At 38.1% G+C, this 18,200-nt stretch overlaps 1 protein-coding gene and 2 long non-coding RNA genes across 5 annotated transcripts in view; 2 read left to right on the top strand and 1 right to left on the bottom strand.

The window, feature by feature from the left end:
- Window positions 1-18,200, top strand: part of LOC136252841 (uncharacterized) — a 75,534-nt gene that overhangs the window by 20,772 nt on the left and 36,562 nt on the right. The gene's annotated exons all lie outside the window — the stretch shown is intronic.
- LOC136254108 (uncharacterized) lies at window positions 4,491-5,664 on the top strand. 2 transcript variants are annotated; one of them, XR_010700312.1, is made up of 6 exons: window positions 4,491-4,507; window positions 4,553-4,860; window positions 4,922-5,049; window positions 5,100-5,187; window positions 5,248-5,322; window positions 5,375-5,662. It is a non-coding gene; the product is annotated as an uncharacterized lncRNA (long non-coding RNA). The 2 variants fall into 2 exon arrangements; XR_010700311.1 differs by having other exon boundaries at window positions 4,922-5,187; window positions 5,375-5,664.
- On the bottom strand, window positions 5,371-7,327 carry LOC136254109 (uncharacterized). 2 transcript variants are annotated; one of them, XR_010700315.1, is made up of 5 exons: window positions 6,967-7,327; window positions 6,469-6,550; window positions 6,002-6,077; window positions 5,882-5,945; window positions 5,371-5,821 (listed from the first exon to the last, which is right to left on the bottom strand). It is a non-coding gene; the product is annotated as an uncharacterized lncRNA (long non-coding RNA). The 2 variants fall into 2 exon arrangements; XR_010700313.1 differs by lacking the exon at window positions 5,371-5,821 and having other exon boundaries at window positions 5,838-5,945.

The following is an 18,200-nucleotide window of genomic DNA, read 5'->3' as shown; positions in this document are numbered from 1 at the left end:
AAGTGTTTATTTTAGTAAATATCTAGCGATGGCTTTACTTACTGTTCCAGCGGTTCACCATCTTCATGCTATGTACTTTATAAAATGTGTACTACAATGATATTCCTGGATTTGTGGAAAGGTACTGATTACTACAATAAAATAACCTGTACTTGGTTGCCAGGAGATAAAAAGAAATAGTGCATTTCATGAATATAATAATAAAGGAAATGTAAGTGGCTATGAATATTATACATGTACACCATAAAAATTTCCCTAGTGTATATATAAGCAATGGGAATATATGCCTTTACAGTTATGTGGGTGATTATGTGTAACATAGCTACAGTGAAGTGACTAAGTTGATGCCATCCTAGCATTCCCGGTTATCGCTCGGGTGACATATTATTGTAATGTTGCTTTACATTAATTTTATAACTGAAGCAAGCTATCAACTTAGCTATGATGATATTACATCATTTTACATATAGCTAGTTTCTGTGTGCATTAGCTGCACCGTACTGTCTACATTACCTGATACATGATGCACGCAAGTCTACATTGACAATATACAATATGGCTAATTTCAACTCTTCGGTCAGGTGTGGATGACGTTAACACAGTATACTGTAATGTTGTGACCTCCCCTAGTCTCTGTTGAGGCACCACAGCCAACTGTGGGATAGTCTCTCCCACAATCCTATAGTGGATGGTTGTCAAACCAACAGGTGTTAGTCTTTGTGTCACTGCCACTGGGCACTTTCTGACAAGTGTATGTAATGTATAACAATAAATTACTGATTTTTGATTGTATATGTGTACTATTAATAGTTCATAATAAAGAGGTCTTATAGTATGGACTCTTGATACAAGAGGTTATTGGTAGAACTTTATTACAGGAAAAAAGCACTAATGACACTTAGATGGTTTATTAATTACAATGTTGGTTTACGGTTAAATGGCTTCTATCCATGCAAGAATTATTATGTTATAAGAAAACAAAATGTTTGGATTACAACACTCTGCATATGGTGGTCTATAGCTAGTATCACATTAATTTTTTTTAGTTCACAGATTTACTATACAGATTTGGAGACCTGTATGCCTTAATAACATTATGAGTCCAACTAGATGTGATCATCATTCACATGTAACTAGTAGCTAGTAATGTGCAAGGACTTGCATGAGGAATAAAGTTCTCCTAAAATTAGCTATTTGCTAAGAAACTGCATGGGTGAGAAGGGTGGTGGCAACTAATTGGTCATATTCATAGAGTTGAAGAATTACACATAACTATATTCAAATGTTTTGGTAGACCTTTTGGTTAAATACATAAACTATAGCTACCTGCCCATTTCTTTGTTCTGTTGTAAATGAGTTTCTGGTCACCTCTTAGCAGCAATGTGTGAACAAAATTCTATCATGTCAGCAAGGTAAGAGTTTAATCTCAGAGGCTCGTAAGATGGAATGCAATCCATCTATGTACATGTGTCCTGCTTAACTATGTTACCTGATCCTGCATGGTGTTAGCTGCAGCTTTATGTGTTTAAAGTGTCAAGTGTTCACAATTTTTTCACAGCAATATGTGAAACACATTGCTCTTCAAAGCAGGCAGTGAAGTGTAGCTTAGTAATCTACTCTATGAATTTCCATACTGGGCATCCACCACAGTGGGTTAATGTTATTTCATTAGTGGTTATATCCATTTAGTGGCTTGAAGTAACAGCTGTTAGTGTCTTTGTGTCGCCAATGCTTGGAAGGGACTTATATACTTTGCTATTCATTCATGTAAGCATGGCCTATAGACATTTTGAATCAAAAAAAACTTCTATAGCTGCTAACGGTCTGTCACTATCAAATGCATGAATTTTAGTAGGCACAATCAAAGTTTGGTAATTGTAAGGTTTCAGCGAGGGTTGATGCTCAGTTGCTGTTGTTGCTTCCTCGAGCAAGAAAGGTTACTCACATTGCTCCGGTTTACCCAGTTGTTAAATAGAGACCTTTCTTAAATGGTGACTTTTTTGGTAGCCCTACTTTTAAATGCTTTTGGTTGAATACATATTAAACCATAACATTACTTTGTTCTGTTGTAAATGAATTTCTAGTCACCTGTTAGCAACTATTGTGTGCACTAAATACATATCTACATGTCAGGAACATGCATTAAGCATGTAGCAAAGTAAGTTTCAATCACAGAAGCTCTTAAGATGGAATGCAATTCATCTATGCACATGTGCCCTGCTAATGGTGGTAGCTAGCTTTTTCTATATTAAAACTAACTTAAAAGTGCCAAGTGTTCACAATAATCTCCACAGTGATGTGTGAAGCATATTGAGCAAAAGCTCTTCGAAGCAGGCAGTGATGTGTAGTGCAAAAAATTCTATGAATTTACATACTGGGAATCTACCACAGCACATTATTTCATTAGTGTTAATGGTTATATTCATTTTAGTGGCTTGAAGGAACAGCTGTTAGTCTGTGTGCCAATAGTTTGAAAGGACTTATACTTTGCTATTGCTTTTTGACTCATGCATGCATGCAAGCACGGACATTATAAATCACAAAAAAAATTCTGTAGCTGCTAACAGTCTGTCACTATCAAATCCATTACCTTTGGTAGGCACAATCAGTGCTTTGATACATGGAAAAATTTAATGTTGTGTAGTAGCTAGTGTGTGTGTGTGTGTGTGTGTGTGTGTGTGTGTGTGTGTGTGTGTGTGTGTGTGTGTGTGTGTGTGTGTGTGTGTGTGTGTGTGTGTGTGTGTGTGTGTGTGTGTGTGTGTGTGTGTGTGTGTGTGTGTGTGTGTGTGTGTGTGTGTGTGTGTGTGTGTGTGTGTGAGAGAGAGAGAGAGAGAGAGAGAGAGAGAGAGTAAATGAGGCAGTTAAGATAAGTGGTCTGAGTTTGGTAATTGAAAGGTTTCAGCCAGGTTTGATGCCCAGTACAGTTACCCAGATGTTAAGTGGCAACCTAGTGACAACTGGGGAAGCAGACCATCCATAGCTCTGATATAACATATGTAGTGGGTGAAGGTACAGGTGATACTTAATTGGGCTGCCATGCCCACACATTCACATGAGATACTGTATGGTACACCTTTCTGTGAGTTACGTATAATACTAATCCTGCCCTCGAAGGATTATGCTTACTATGACTCTTAGCACCAGCCTACATGAGTAGCTAGCACACAGATGCAGTCAGGTAGGCAAGTGGTAGCTGAAGGTATTGTCTTTTGTGTGTGTGTTTGTATGTGTGTGTGTGTGTGTGTTTGTTGGGCTTTGCTCTGTTAGTGTAGGCTAAGGCTGACTAAGAAGTTGACAGGAATGCATTCAAGTACATGAATACTTTTACTAATCAGTGTGGACAATCTAATTAGCCACAGTGCATCCACCGCACTAGCTATATGGCTGCGCATGGATGAGGTCACTGCTCTATCATGCTCGTATATATATACCAACAGCATGCATGCATGCACAGATTGCACACAATCACCTTCGCTGCATGTTTCTTCCGATTGTTCTAGTCGCAGTTAATAACGAGGCTCTAGCAATGATGCAGCTTGTTGTCATCCAGAACTAGAACAGTGCTTGTGCTCCATGGCAGCAGAGGCGTAGCTAAGGGGGGGCATTTGCCCCCCCATCACTAAATGATTCTTTTTTAAACCTTCGTCACAAGTTTACCAGTATTAAACTGACACGCAAATGACTGTAAATTATGTACACTACTACGCGGTATCACCAGGGGTTGCTAGTGAATGCGCACACACAACATTCAACTCGCTCGTGAATCCATCGAACGAAAATATTAGAGACATACTTCTATATTTAGCCTAGATTACTCGCGTGATAGAACATTTTTGAATCTAAAAAGAGTGACCCGCTTCTCCGCGGCAGGAGTCACAACTCACAAGTGACAAAGGAGACCAAATGACGCTACGAACCTACTGCCTACGAGATGATAAAGTGTTAGCTAAATAAATGTACCAAGTTTATTTTGTCGAGTCGATCACACTGGACCTTTGTACGTACGGCAGTGCAGTCTGTTTTTACTTTGTCAGTCAGTCAGTCAGTCAGGTGGATCAGTCAAGCTTACAAGTTCTGCTAGCAAGACAGGTGGGATTTGGTGCAATACATGGCATTTGAATTTTGCCGAGTGAAGTGAGTGAATACGTCATCCTGTCAGCAGTGTGCTAGGACTGCAGCACAGGCTGTGGCTAACGTAAAGTTACCTGTATTTGCACTAAAGTATTAGCTCTACAGGACTGTGGATGAATTTGTTGGAGTACAGTTGTGGCACGTGCGATGATGCTCGACGAATATAGCTACCTCGATTGGAAGCAGTCAGTACTGGAATAGTTACGTAGCTAGTTATTTCAGCTGTAATAATACAACACCGTATGTTGGCTAGCCCACCATTGGGTCATTAGCCTTTTTTGCAATCATGAATGATTTTGAGTGTTTCGTGGGGGCATGCCTGCCCCTCCATCACCTTCTGGCTAGCTACGCCCCTGCATGGCAGACTTACCTGCAGGTATAGCTATAAAGACTGTCACAGCATTTATGATCGTTCATATAGATATCGCCTCTTCCATCCTTTTCCGCCAGTTTCTAGCGACGCCACAATTGTATACCTTAGCTACAGTGTTACACGCATTTGGCAGCTACAAAATCGCATGTTGCTTGCTGGCAAAAGGAGTAGAGGATAACACCTCCTGGGTCGAGAGACAACTGGGTGCATTCCACAAGCACTCATCATCTCTAGTACAACTACCTCACAGTGAATTGGTTAAGTCTACTTTATAGATGACTGCAAGTGCAAGCTACCCTGACATGGAACTTTGCAGAAAGACATATAGGAAGAGCTGCATTTGTAGCAACTGTGAGGTAAGAAGATGTGGCTAATTCATGATTCATTATTAATTTGTTATCTATCATTGCATGGCAGTGGGATCTGCCATCAACATCACCTAGCTGCATAAAGTTGTCAAAGGAAGTTACAAACTAGTTACTGATGCTTTCAAAACTTGGACTACTAATGATGTCTTGTGGTAGCACTGTAGATGAAATCACATAGTAAGTTCTGCTATGGTTCTTGGAAATGAGTATTTTGTGGTCTATTGAAGTTAGGCAGTGGAGAAACCTGTGATCATGGCTGGATCTTGTGAAAGCTATGAATGACACTGTACAAGGAATAGTATACATTAATTTAAGGTTTGTCACAGAAAAAAAAATTGTCATAGCAATATTTTTATTGTAACAACATTTTTACAGATGCTACCTATAAGAACCATATATAACTAGTGATGAAACAGATTAGGAGAAGAAAGCTGCACTCAACGGACAGAAGTAAAAGAGCAAATCTACATTAATTTAATTTTAGTGATGTAACATCCCTCAGAAAAAAAGAATCCTGAAGGTGTCAAGAACTTCAATTTGTGAACTGAAAATTATAGTTGCTGTACAAATGATGTGCTTTTTTACTTATTAATGAAATACGTATTGTGGGTAGTAAATACAACACAGGAGCGAGACATTGCTAGCTATATTACTAGCGCAGTATAAAGCAGATGCACAATATAGAAAATGTTGATTTCAGCTACAGGATTTTTTACATCCTGTATGCATTTCACAGTGTTAAAATGTACATTTCTTCACTGCCTCATTTCCAGCACCATTCTAGATGCAGTAAATCTTTCTCTATCCTCTGTATGAAACTTTACTGAAATCTACTAATGTTCTAAGTATGAAATGTGGCTGAAATGGCAAATTTCATGGCCATTTTATACTCATTACCTACAATTGGACATGGAACTTTTCGCCCAGTGTAAGCAATGACGGACTAATTCTACAACAGAATTACAGTCGATAACAACACAGTTACATAATCATCCCACCACTTGCGTACATTTCACAACTGTAATCATAGTTTTCACTCTTTCACTGCTCTGTTCTCAGTTCCTCCAAATATTCTACAACAGAATTATGGTCAATTACAAAAACAGTTAGATAGCACAAGAACACTTACAATTCCACTTGTTCACAACTATTTCTATTCTGGCATTATTTCACTGCCCCACTCTCAGTTACTCCAAACAAACAAACTTATAGTCGATAACAAACAGTTACATAAGCATAACAGCATTTATTCTCACATGGCCAGACCACCATCTTACTTCTTTGTGATGTCACTGTTTGGCAAGATAGGGTCTGGTGAATTACTGTTGACAAAATGCATTCGTAGGCAAAACAGTTTCTTGCTGTTCTTGCTGGGAAAATGCTATGTAGCAATGGTATCAGCTCTGTTAGAAGTTTTGCTGTAGCGTTTATGTCCATCATACTAACATACAGCTAGCCAATGAATCAATTTCACTGGATATTGGTTGAAAGTCACCATTGTACTCCACCAGGCTCTATCTCACTGACAAACAATGCCACAAAGAAAGAGAGGAGGTGAGGTAGCAGTCTAGCCACACGAGAATAAGCAACACTTACTATTCCACTTTTTCACAACTGTTGCTATGCCTGTAGTTTACTGCTCCCATCCTCTGTGATTCCAAACAATGAAGGAGTGATTCTACAACAGAATTACGGTTGATAACAAAACAGATACGTTCACATTTTGGAGATACAAATAGGGATTTGACAATATGCCGTGGCTTCAGTTAATGTCCATATCCTCAGAAATAAATTTAAACCCCTTCACAATGCTGAAAATGTCCTTTACTGGGGGAGATGGGGAATAACATTGATAGCTGCAGGTAAGCACACAGATGACCTAATTTATACAAGCTAAAATTAGTAATGATGTCAAACAAAGCAGAATTTACTGCACTACAAAAATATTTATTATAGTGGCCATGTCAGTAAGGTGTACTTCATGACCTCTTTACTGAGACCACCTCACTATCAAAGCCGCATTATTTTTCTCCAGATGTGGTCCCATTAATAAAGTTTGTGTATGCAAGTTAACTGCACAAAAATACTATGTACCTTGTGATCGCTATTCTTGAAATTCAGCCATAACATAACGGCAACATAAAAAAAATGCTAGTAGCATGCCATCTCTCTCCATACGTACTTCATCAATATTCTTCATCCATTTAAATTGTTAACACTTGTGGTACAAAAAGGGAGATAATCAGTTTTGGAGGTAAATCTTGTGGAACGTATCTGGAAAAACTTTGCTGCTACATAGGTCATCAATTTGACTGATAGTTTTGCACAGTTTTCGTAAAAATCATATCAATGATAATATTGTTACATACAGGATTTCTACATAAAACACAAACATTACATACTTGTCCTCCCAGCAAGACCGCTCAAGGCTGATCGCTGGTTGGGAAACACATACATGAATACAAGTCCAACAGCAAGACCGCCCAAGGCTGATCGCTGGTTGGTTGAAGCAACTGTAACAGAAGTTAAGTCCGTAGCATGTCTCAGAGAAGATTCCAGCTGTTGTCACAGCTTAGATGAGTTATCTAAATAATTTTTAAACTTATTCAGCCCTTTCTGGACTGTTGAGAACAAAAGCCATAAAATAAAACTCAAAGAGTGGTTATGAATGCATTGACCAAGTGTCTCAGTAACTTAATAGGAAGCAGCCAACTCACTAGCACATCTACTTGAAGGGCCAAAAATACCCAGACCCCCAATGGGCAAATAGCAGCCATGAACTATCATTAGGAGGTGGACACCAGTTAGAGCAGGGATGAACACCTCAAGAGGCTTGTAAGCATCACACACAAAAGGGACAGTCCAAGAAGGAAACAGGACAGACTGTACATAAAGGCACAACATGCAGCATGAGGCTGGCTCTCTGCAAATCTAAATTGCACAGTAACCTCCTCAGACCAGCCGTTTACCTTGTCAGCAACAAAAAGTTTCACATAACTCTCACCGCCAATAGCAGCGGCAGCCTTCACAAGTAGTTTTGACTGAAACCTGAAACAGCTTCCTACACAAAATACTTAACTTCTCACATACACAAGCATCATCAGCATACCAAATTAAACCTGCTCAACACCACAGTGAAGGATGGTAGCCAGAGCATAGTCAGTGGATCCCCCTGAGAAGTTCCCTCCTCAGATAATAACACATCACCCATCACCTGAAATAAATGGACTAAATAGGATTGGAGCAAATGGTGGGCAGAGCTGTCTGATATTATGTAAAGCAACTATTCTATTAAAGGCATTACTGGCAAACAAACAGTTCACACACTTAGTGAACAACAGCATCCACTCCAGCCATTTGACCAACACGTAACTGCAAAGGACCTGCCATGATCTGGATGTCATCCCCAATGATGGAAAGGAAAGCCTTGGCTATAATTCGCCTCACAACTTTACATAATATGCTGATCGGTACAGAAGCTAGACATATTTTATGCTTCTTTTGTTTCCCCAGAGATTCTTTCCCTTCTGTAGCATGTCGTTTGAGCAAGAATCCAAGAGTGATACCAATCAGCACACTTACAGAAGTCATAAGTATTCTAATCATCAAGAACAGCATTTTTAATACCTTACTTATGCTGTTATTGGAGCAGTATAGTGTAGTATTGAGCCAAAAATAATCATTTTTCCAAATTTAGGTCAAAAATTTATAATATGTGACTGGATTTACAAAAAGGGGTCTTTCACACACATCTGATTCCATAAACTTGGGAGACCATAACACAGTGTTCAAGTAACTATATGAACTTTTCACCAACTATTGCACCATGTTGGTGCTCTGAATTTCAAATCAATAACTTTTTCCAATCTGAAGTTACGAATTGTCAAAATTGGAAAATTAGACGTGTGTGGAAGACTCCTTTTCGCAAATCCAGTCACATATATACTTGATCTATCTATTCATATGTTAAGCAACTTTACATACAGTATTATACGTGCAATACTAGGCACGTGTGCAGCTGTGGGACTGCAGCATGCAGTAATTGTTTACAGACACATTCATTTTTATCCTGCATAACTAATACAATTCATTAGTACTTTGCACATGCGTATGAGAGAAAACAATGTTTGTAATATATTATAGTAAATTAATGCTAAAATACAATGTACTGTACATACTAGTAACTCTGACCAACAAGTGGCTCTTGATATTCATGATAGCGATAAGTGACTTCAGGAATTTTAATTCGCGTAGGTACTACTAGTTAAAGTGTTTATCCTGCGACTTATTACCAGTGTTGGGCAAGTTACTTTGTAAAAGTAACTAGTTACATATTACATATTACTTGCTACTGAACTATTTAGTTACAGTTACATATTACCCATAAAATGAAGTAACTGTAATAATATTACATATTATATTACTTTGTGTCCACAGCCTTAAGCTATCACGTATGAAACTACCACCTTATCACGTGACATGATTGCGTTGTTGGACAATATGCAAATTTTGGTTATAAGTAAGAAGCTGGTGAATACGCTTCATTCAGTAGGCCTCGTTACTTCGTTGTGGCTAGCAGTTACTCAGAGGACAACTAACGAGATTAGTAACTTCGTTACTTGTAGTAATAACTTTACGTAATATTAGACTCGTTACAGTAACTATATTACTTAGGTAACGCGTTACATTTGTAAGTAAAGTAGCTTGCGTTATATTACCTGTTTTTATAGCGTATTTCGTTATATTACTTTGTTACCACAAAAGTAATAATATTACGTAACGCGTTACATAAGTAACGCGTTACTCCCAACACTGCTTATTACACAAACCTCTAATCTGTTTTACTAGCATGTAAACAATCATCTTCATCTTGTTCCTGATTACATCACCATGCACATAAGTGATGATGTGATAGAAGACAATGAACATGAAGTGAACTGCAGCTATATATCAGGGGCGGATCCAGGGGGGGGGGCTTTGGGGGCTGAAGCCCCCCTTCATATTTAGGCTTTACTTGATCAATATGCTGAGTATTATAATGAAATTTTGTCTTAGCATAACTATATGATCACTAATAATACAAATACTCATAAAACCACCTTATAAACATCTTTCCAAGGTATTATCAGTGGATTTATGCTAAAGTTTATGCAACAAGGACCCGGATTAGCATTGGAGGTGTACACGATCGAGATACTCTAATAGAGCAGTCAGCTAACTACTCTAATAGAACATTCACTGGAAACATGTAGTTGGTTCTGTTATGGAATTTTTCCAAATCTGCCTGCACCTATACATACAATGAAGTGCATTGGTCTGTTTAAAGGGTTTCATTCATCTACTTGTGTAGTTAATATGTATGGCAATACTTAATTCAGGTACACAATTTCCACTGAAAATGCTCTCAGATTCAATCTTGTATTGTTCAAATTTCTAAATTTTCCACTTTCAACATTCTTATTCTAACATGCACCTATTAAGTGTTGTGCAATTGTGAGAGGGGTGCAACATGTACTTGGTTGTCTGTACCTACCCAAACTTTTCCATTAGCAAAATGCTTCAGAGAGCCATACCTATAATCTAAAGGCAGTATATAAAATATCTACAGGCAGAAAATATTATGAATTTTATGTGGAATTGTCTCCAAATTGCAGTATTTTAGCATCCATTTTTCAAAATTTTCCTGGGGGGGCATGCCCCCAGACCCCCCTAGTTCCAGCATGCTTCGCACATCTCTACCCAAGAGATTAGTACCTTGAGTTAGCCCCCCCTTTTATAAATCCTAGATCCGCCCCTGTATATTGTAATCATTACATTGAATAGAATACAGGCAGTGTTGGGAGTAAGGCGTTACTTGTGGAACGCGTTACGTAATATTATTACTTTTGTGGTAACTAAGTAATATAACGAAATATGCTATAAAAACAGGTAATATAACCAAGAGTACATAATAATAGAAGAGGGAGGAGAGTGTCTAACTCTCAATATAGGCTGTACAAACGCACAGCGCTCAAACCCTCCTACTTCAATCCATAGAACAGCTAGCCATATATCAATACCTTTTTGTGAACAGAAGACTGTTAATATCTGTTGATTGAAGCAGTATAATGCTGAAGCCTACTTCAGAGGGCAGCGCCTATAATCGAGATAGCAGCGCCGTTTGTCACCTTTGGTGGCTATAGATGATTGCGTAATGTCTGAGCGCTGTGTGTTTGGCGAATCTATAGCAGTTAGACACTCTCCTCCCTCTTCTATTATTATGTACTCTTGATATAACTCAAGTCACTTTACTTACAAATGTAACGCGTTACCTAAGTAATATAGTTACTGTAACGAATCTAATATTAGAGTAAGCCACCGATGTTCGGCCACCAGGAATTTTCGGACACTCGTACGCAGAAACTATGCAATGTATTCCCTTGCATTTTGCATTGCTATTACTTTAGACCCTCACCATTTAGCCCACCAAGTTTCGTAGGATTTCTTCAAGGACTGTGTGTTTGGCGAGCCAATAAGCATGTGTCCGAATCGCATGACGATTTGGCCAAAAGTATGGATTTTCGGACTGTAGCTCGCAAAGCACAATAAATGCACGGATTTGGATGAAATTTGGCATGCAGCTAGGGTAATCACTCAAGGTTCAGCCCACCAAGTTTCAGCTTATAAATCGATTCTATGCCTCAGTAATTATTAAATCTGTAAACGCATGTAGGCGTATCAAATATCGGACATTTATTTCCGCGAAAACTACAACTGCTGATTAAATTTTTGAGCAAATTCAGATGATTTCAGCTTTTACACACTATAAAGAGCAAACAAATCACAACTGATTGTTATTTGAGAGCTCATATATCTTGTGACAGTCTGCAACTGCTCAGCTGACAAACTAGCTATGCACAGAGAGCCACAAACACCTGCTGCATAGCCACAACAAACTGTAAAATCTTTATTGGGAATATTCTCACATGAGAAATGATACAGCATGCAAGAATTGTGAAGAGATTTTTACTGTATCTAAGTGACTGTTCTATTAGGGTAGTTCATTTTGTCTGACTGCTTTAGGGTATATCTTGTCTTCATACTTACAATATGATCAGATAATGCTAATAAATGTCATGTAAGAAGCCATACATTGTTTAACCGCCAATACATAGCTATACCAAGAGTTCATAATAATCCCTCCCTATATATATATGAACTCTTGGCTATACCTATAGTGCGAAGAAGTTTCCTGAAAATGTAACCCTTGAAACTAAGTATAAGAAGTTCACACTCTGAATTAGCTCTTCTCTTTTCTAAGTAAAATGGAATTGCTTGTAATCTTATAAGTTTGGTTAGATATCAAGGCAACATAATTTGATACCATCTCCCAGTCCTGAATCCTACTGGTATGAAGGAACCATTTCATGCCCTTTATACTATAACTTTCATGAAGCCATGTGCAACCTTTATTTTCAAGTGATTGAATGATTTTAAGCATTTTTACCCTGTTAAAGATCTAATTATGCATCACTATACATATAGCCAATATTGTGCAAATTTTTGCATTGAATTGCTATTGTGTAAATCTTTTGTAAATGCATGTGTATATTTGTGCCTCCCTGAAGGAAAAATCATTATTGGAAAGTGAGAATCATTTGTCATTCAAGTAACCAATAAAGCTGCTTTCATCATGCCATAATATACGCATGATGTAATTATAATAAAGCTGCACTGTAAGGCTTTCCTTGTGTAATAAGTGTGACAAGCATAAATGACTGCACAATTTGTTTAATGGACACATAGTGGAGGAAAAAGATAAATATTGTATAAATTGATTCTCTCATGAAAGCTTGGAAACCGAACCATCCCTAGCATGTTGCCATTTTCAATCTTCCATTGCGTATATCCTGCAAAGATTAATTGTGTAGGACAGTGGCTGCAATCAGGTGCTTACTTTTGATGAAGTTTTGTATACATAGCTATCAATAATCTCTGCTATGATCCAAGAGCTGGAAACTCATGATAATACATTATAGTAAATGGATCAATTTAGAGTCTATGTAATTGTTTTCCTAAAATCGTATGCATCATCCATGCAATTTTACATGCCTGTACATGTATTTTCCCTTATTAAAAGTATACTGTTATAATATGAAACACTATTATTATGCTATGCAATTACTCAAGGTTTACTTGCTGTCATCATACAGAGTTCCAGTATGTAGATCACTCTTCAATCCTTACAATGGTAAAGCCATCCATGGTCTAACTGAACTCCTTCCAATAATAACTTAATCAATGACCTCGAGTGCATGACCATGCATATCAAATACATACATCATCCCCAGAGATATCGTGGAACTACTTACTGCGGGATGTAGTTCAACACTAGCAAAAATCCGGGCTACATTGCATGCTCTTCAAGCTATACACTTCACATTACATCTCAATCAAGTTTTGTAGCTATATAGTTTGGTGTGAATGCATTCATTGCATTTCTGCACTTGTATACATATGCAAACTTATCCTATTTAAAATAAATGGATAAGGAAAACCAAAATCAGAATAGTTGAATACATGTGGGTAGCAATAGAGCTATACGTATGTTATGGCAATGTATCTCTTCACTGTGTTATTATCAAGCTATATTTATTTTATGAGATCTAATCTTGCAATTGCAAAGTGTCTATAAAATCTGGAAAATGCCACAGATTTTATAGGTGTTGGACTGAAGAAAGGCATATACCAAATTACTTACAGTAGATGTACATCTATTGTAGTTGCCTGATTTTATAAGGAACAGTGGCATGTATAAATTCATCAGTCAGGGCATGCTATACCCACGCAGTTTTAAGTGGCTTCAGTACCCCTTTTAAGTTTATTTTAAGTTATTATAGCTACTTGCAAGGAGCATGACAATATCAAGAGTTCTGGTTCCAAAATCAAGGATTTAACATAAACAGAACACACTACAAATTTTATTTTAGTTGTAAGCAATGATTTTTCACATAATATAGTATCAGTTTTATTTAGTGGCTTCCCATAATTTGAATAAAACACAAGATACTCTAATAAGGCAGTCAGGCAAATTGAACTACTCTAATAGAACAGTCACTTAGATACAGTAAAAATCTCTTCACAATTCTTGCATGCTGTATCATTTCTCATGAGAATATTCCAATAAAGATTTTACAGTTTGCTGTGGCTATGCAGCAGGTGTTTGTGGCTCTCTGTGCATAGCTAGTTTGTCAGCTGAGCAGTTGCAGACTGTCACAAGATATATGAGCTCTCAAATAACAATCAGTTGTGATTTGTTTGCTCTTTATAGTGTGTAAAAGCTGAAATCATCTGAATTTGCTCAAAAATTTGATCAGCAGTTGTAGTTTTTCGAGGCAATAAATGTCCGATATTTGATACGCCTACATGCGCTTATAGAGTTAATAGTTCTCTGTTTATTGTAGCTAGTTTTATGTTATTTGTACTATAGCAATAGCACGGGTAGCAGTGAAGTTTGGGATCAAGACACACGGTAGTGTGTCGTGCGGCCCAAGAAGCCGGCGCGCAACCCCGTGAGTATATTGACAGGAAGAAAGAAAACGCAATTTTCGCACCTCCGTAGCTCTGTGCTGCCTTGATGAAACAAGACAAATTTTGCTGTGTACATTCCCTCCAACTTCAGTACTCCACATTCCAAATTTGAGCGAAATCGCTTCAGGCATTCCTGAGATATGCGACTTCAAAAATTGGCTTAGTTTCTTCGTTTTCTTTTCTTCTTATTTTTCTTCCTCTTTTCGCACACTTACAAAAACTGCTATAAAACGCGAACTCGTTATCCGATTGCCGTGAAATTTGGCACATAGAAGGGGGGTATAAAGGCGCATCTCAGTACCAACTTTGGCTGGAATACCATAAACAGGCAAAGAGTTATAAGCGATTATGCACGAAAAATAACACCAATATGTTGTCACGCCTACAGGGTAAACCGCGTATGGGAAGAAGCTGAAAATCGGTGGGTGAATAGGTTAACTATTGAACCTCAAACCTTTTGTGGTTTGAAAGAAATCGAGCTAAAAACCAGGAAGATACAGCGAAAAAATCAACAGTGTGTAACAATTACGCAATCGAGATTAGCTAATTTTTATTATTATTATCTAATCCAAAACAGCCAAGCTGTAAAAAAAGGGTGCGGCCCTCAGAAAGGCTATGGTGAAAAAAGATGTGAAATCCAAGGTGGCGGCCAAGAAATGGCTGTGATGGTAGGTTAATGGTAAAAATTTTAATAATGACAATTCAGGTAAATTTTGTGAAGCGGCACAAAAATTCACCTGAATTGTCGTTATTAAAATTTTTACGATTAACCTACCATCACAGCCATTTCTTGGCCGCCACCTTGGATTTCACACCTTTTTTCACCATAGCCTTTCTGAGGGCCGCACCCTTTTTTTACAGCTTGGCTGTTTTGGATTAGATTTCATTTCTTTTTGTATTTGTATACCCCAAAGCCGGCCTATGGCCTGCTTTGGGACTTTTTAAACCTATGTTTTTTTTCTTTACTACAGGAAGAAGAAAAGATGAAGTAGATGTAATTTAAATATTTTATCACTAAATGTACAAATTATATATGCTGTATAATACATATGTGACCGGATTTGCGAAAAGGGGTCTTCCACACACATCCAATTTTCCAACTTTGACAATTGATAACTTCAGATTGGAAAGAGCTATTGCCTTGAAATTTGGACAGTGGTGAGCACCACTATAGTTGAATACATGGTGAAATTTTCAGGTTAATATGTTACTTGAACACTGAGTTATGGTCTCAAACGTTTATGGAATTGGATGTGTGTGGAAGACCCCTTTTCGCAAATCCAGTCACATATATTGATTACAGAAATCTCCATGGTGGTTTCTTTGTAACTGAACACTCTACAAGGTAACTTCTTCTAATTGCTCTCTCTACAGGGTGAATTGTTTGTAGCTGAACGATCTACAAGGTAACTTCTTCTAGCTGATCTCTCTACAGGGTGATGTGTTTGTAGCTGAATTCTGTATAGGTGATTTGTTTGCAGCTGAGCTCTTTACAGAATGGTTTCTTTGTAGCTGAACTCTCTAAAAGGTAACTTCTTCTAACTGATCTTTCTACAGGGCAATTTGTTTCTGGCAGAATTTTCTACACGGTGATTTCTTTGCAACTGAACTCTCTACATGGTGGTTTCTTTGTAGCTGAACTCTCTACAAGGTAGCTTCTTCTAACTGATCTTTCTACAGGGTGATTTGTTTGTAGCTGAACTATCTACAAGGTAATTTCTTCTAGCTGATCTCTCTACAGGGTGATTCGTTTGTAGCTGAATTCTGTACAAGTGATTTGTTTGCAGCTGAGCTCTTTACAGAATGGTTTCTTTATAGCTGAACTCTCTACAGGTTGATTTGTTTGTAGCTGAAATCCCTACAATGTAACTTCTTCTAGCTGATCTTTCTACAGGGCGATTTGTTTGTAGCTGAACTATCTACAAGGTAATTTCTTCTAGCTGATCTCTCTACAGGGTGATTCGTTTGTAGCTGAATTCTGTACAAGTGATTTGTTTGCAGCTGAGCTCTTTACAGAATGGTTTCTTTGTAGCTGAACTCTCTACAGGGGTGATTTGTTTGTAGCTGAAATCCCTACAACGTAACTTCTTCTAGCTGATCTTTCTACAGGGCGATTTGTTTGTAGCTGAGTTCTCTACAGGGTGTTTGTTTGCAGCTGAATTGTCTACATGGTGGTTTCTTTATAGCTGAAGTCTCTACAAGGTGACTTCTTCTAGCTGATCTCTCTACAGGGTGATTTGTTTGTAGCTGAACTCTCTACAGGTGATTTGTTTGTAGCTGAACTCTCTACAAGGCGATACTTCTAGGTGATCTCTCTACAGGATTCCTTGTTTCTAACTGAACTCTCAACAGGGTGATCTGTTCATAGCTGAACTTTCTACTGGGTGATTTGTTTGCAGCTGAACTCTCTAAATGGTGGTTTCTTTGTAGCTGAACTCTCTACAAGGCAATTTCTTCTAGCTGAACTCTCTACAAGGTGACTTGTTTCTAGCTGATCTCTCTACAGGGTGATCTGTTCATAGCTGAACTCTCTACAGGTGATTTGTTTGTAGCTGAACTCTCTACATGGTGGTTTCATTGTAGCTGAACTCTCTACAAGGTAACTTCTTCTAGCTGATCTTTTTACACTGCATATTTGTTTGTAGCTGAGTTCTCTACAGGGTGATTTGTTTGCAGCTGAACTCTCTACATGGGAGTTTCATTGTAGCTGAACTCTCTACAATGTGACTTCTTCTAGCTGAACTCTCTACAGGGTGACTTGTTTCTAGCTGAACTCTCTACAGGTGATTTGTTTGCAGCTGAACTCTCTACATGGTGGTTTCTTTGTAGCTGAACTCTCTACAAGGTAACTTCTTCTAGCCGATCTTTCTACAAGGTGATTGAGTTTTTTGCAGCTGAACTCTTTACATGGTGGTTGCTTTGTAGCTGAACTCTCTAAAAGGTGACTTCTTCTAGCTGAACTCTCTACAGGATGATTTGTTTGCAGCTGAACTCTCTACGTGGTAGTTTCTTTGTAGCTGAACTCTCTACAATGTGACATCTTCTAGCTGAACTCTCTACAAGGTGACTTCTTGTAGCTGAACTCTCAACAGAGTGATTGATTTTTTTTGGAGCTGAACTCTCTACATGGTGGTTTCTTTGTAACTGAACTCTCTACAGGGTGATTTGTTTGTAGCTGAACTCTCTACAGGGTGATCTATTCATAGCTGAACTCCCTATAAGGTAACTTCTTCTAGCTAATCTTTCTACAGGGCGATTTGTTTGTAGCTGAGTTCTCTACAGGGTGATTTGTTTGCAGCTGAACTCTACATGGTAGTTTCTTTGTAGCTCTACAATGTGACTTCTTCTAGCTGAACTCTCTACAAGGTGACTTGTTTCTAGCTGATCTCTCTACAGGGTGACTTGTTTCTAACTGAACTCTCTACAGGTGATTTGTTTGCAGCTGAACTCTCTACATGGTTTATTTCTTTGTAACTGAACTCCCTACAAGGTGACTTCTTCTAGCTGATCTCTCTACAGGGAGATTTGTTTGTAGCTTAACTCTCTACAGGTGATTTGTTTGCAGCTGAACTCTCTACATGATGGTTTCTTTGTAGCTGAACTCTCTACAAGGTAATTTCTTCTAGCTGATCTCTCTACAGGCCGATTTGTTTGTAGCTGAACTCTCTACATGATGGTTTCTTTGTAGCTGAACTCTCTACAAGGTGATTTCTTCTATAGCTGATCTTTCTACAGGGTGATTTGTTTGTAGTTGAACT

The sequence above is a fragment of the Dysidea avara genome, chromosome 4, assembly GCF_963678975.1.
Source record: "Dysidea avara chromosome 4, odDysAvar1.4, whole genome shotgun sequence".
Lineage (NCBI taxonomy): Eukaryota > Metazoa > Porifera > Demospongiae > Dictyoceratida > Dysideidae > Dysidea > Dysidea avara.
Note: the sequence above shows the minus strand (reverse complement) of the source record. Positions and strands in the feature narration are given on the sequence as shown.